Source organism: Bos javanicus, chromosome 6 (assembly GCF_032452875.1).
Source record: "Bos javanicus breed banteng chromosome 6, ARS-OSU_banteng_1.0, whole genome shotgun sequence".
Lineage (NCBI taxonomy): Eukaryota > Metazoa > Chordata > Mammalia > Artiodactyla > Bovidae > Bos > Bos javanicus.
This window is the reverse complement of record NC_083873.1, coordinates 75,691,588-75,694,309: the sequence shown is the minus strand read 5'-3', so window position 1 is coordinate 75,694,309 and position 2,722 is coordinate 75,691,588.

The following is a 2,722-nucleotide window of genomic DNA, read 5'->3' as shown; positions in this document are numbered from 1 at the left end:
CCAATTATGGTCCAACTCTTTGTGACATCATGGACTGTAATCTTCTAGGCTACTCTGTAAATGGGAATTCTCAAGCAAGAATACCTGATTAGGTAAGCATTCCCTTCTCCAGGAAATCTTCCTGACCCAGGGATTGAACCCAGGTCGTCTGCTTGGCAGGCAGATTCTTTATCACTGAGCCACCTTGGAACATTTACATCCTTATAAATTAATCTCAGTAAATAATTTTCCATAGTGCTAAATGCATATTAAAGTGAAAAATGAAGTTGCTCAGTTGTGTCTGACTCTGCAACCCCATGGACTGTAGCCTACCAGGCTGTCCATGGGATTTTCCAGGCAATAGTACTGGAGTGGATTGCCTTTTCCTTCTCCAGGGGATCTTCCCAACCCAGGGATTGAACCTGAGTCTCCCCCATTGTAGACAGACACTTTACTGTCTGAGCCACTAGGGAAGTCCTAAATACATATTAACTGTTATATAAATGTTGCCTACACTTATTTATAATTATTAGGTATATATTTTTTTCACTTCTGAAGGTATTCAACCTTGCACATGATTATGATTATATCTTATAAGGAAGTCCTTTGGTAGACTTTGACAACTCTTGAAAGTTATTTATTTCATGCTCTGCTGCAGACTTATTTATTTGATCCTCTATTAGATATGAGAATCTTGGAGATATAATTATTTTTTCATCAGTTAAGTTACATTACTTTGCAGTTTCATTAGCACACATAATTAGCCATTTCACTGATATGTCCATCAGGCAGGACAGAGGGAATCCTGAAATGAAGAATGGAAAAAGTGGAAGAGACTCTTAGGATCCAGAAACATGTCCATTTTAGAAAATGAGGTCAATTTTGAGATTGTAGACCATGTTCAGTTCAGTTCAGTTCAGTCGCTCAGTCATATCCGACTCTTTGCAACCCCATGAATCACAGCACACCAGGCCTCCCTGTCCATCACAAACTCCCAGAGTTCACTGAGACTCACGTCCATCGAGTCAGTGATGCCATCCAGCCATCTCATCCTCTGTCGTCCCCTTCTCCTCCTGCCCCCAATCCCTCTCAGCATCACAGTCTTTTCTAATGAGTCAACTCTTCGGATGAGGTGGCCAAAGTACTGGAGTTTCAGCTTTAGCATCATTCCTTCCAAAGAAATCCCAGGGCTCATCTCCTTCAGAATGGACTGGTTGGATCTCCTTGAAGTCCAAGGGACTCTCAAGAGTCTTCCCCAACACCACAGTTCAAAAGCATCAAGCTTCAGTGCTCAGCCTTCTTCACAGTCCAACTCTCACATCCATACATGACCACAGGAAAAACCATAGCCTTGACTAGACGGACCTTTGTTGGCAAAATAACGTCTATGCTTTTGAGCATGCTATCTAGGTTGGTCATAACTTTCCTTCCAAGGAGTAAGCGTCTTTTGATTTCATGGCTTCAGTAAATTCTGGAAAGGAGTTAAACAAATATTCAGGAAGAAGTGGAGGCAAGAAAGATTCTCACATAATCTGCTGAATAAGAATGTACTGATTCATTTCTACTTTTCCAGTCTGATTTATCTAATCCTGGGCTTACCCTGCTTGCTAAAGATGCTCTATTCAGCTTAGATAACCTGAAATGTTAAGAAGTATGCATTATATGCAATAGATATTAATTAAATTTTAGAAGGTATATTATTAAGCAGAATTGTTATTTTTTCAGTTATTATTTCCCATATATAATCAAGTAGGAAGTGAATTGGAACCTTTAAGCTATGTCTATTTATCTCTATTAAATTCTACAACTCATCACTAAATCATTCCCATTTACTCTTCTGCTTGTTCACGTGATATGCCATCTGTAGATACGGCAATTGATATTGAAAATTTATATCAAAATTAATAAACAAATGTGAACTTGTTAAAAAATATTGGCAGCATTTTTGAGCAGAGATTTTTTTCACATAAAAGATATGTGAATTATAATTTAACATCTAAAGTATTATAAAAGAACTAAAAATGCTTAGTATTATGGTGACAGCTTATGCAAATGCTTTTATTCTAGTATACTTAATCTTGAAAAAAAATATTAAAATAAGTTGTAGCTTTGAATTTATTTTGAGTACACTGTCCTTTGACAAGTTCAGATATTACACATTTCTTCTCATTTTTCTTAAGCTAGTAAGCAAATATAGTATTATCATCTATATACTTCAGCATTGGCTGTATTTAAATAGTTCCATGACTTAACTAAAGTTATAGAATTTATCAGTAGAAGAATTATGCTTAAAATCCCAGGCTGTCATATGCAGGGCTGTATTTAATGTTCATCTTAAAATACACAATCTAAATCCAAGGTTCACTCACTTATGCTCAAGGAGAGATAATATTCACTAGATATTTTCAGAGAATAATTCACAGATTATTTGGTAGTTGACTGTCCTGTATTTATTATCACCAGTCATCTCTAAGATTAAAATATTTTCCCTGACCACATATTGTAGGGCACTGAGTTTAAACCCTAAGAACAGACATATGGAGAGAAACGTTGCTTCTTCTCTAAAGAGCTAAACTTAAAGAAAAAGATTGTATATTCAACAAAGTAAAAATGATGATCCATGTAAGCATGCCTATGTTAAATGTAAACAAAAAAGAAATGCGCCCTCCAAGGATGCTGACAGTCTAGGTGATATTGCTGATGAGATTTTTGTTTGTTTGTTTGTTTTTGCTTTATTACAGAA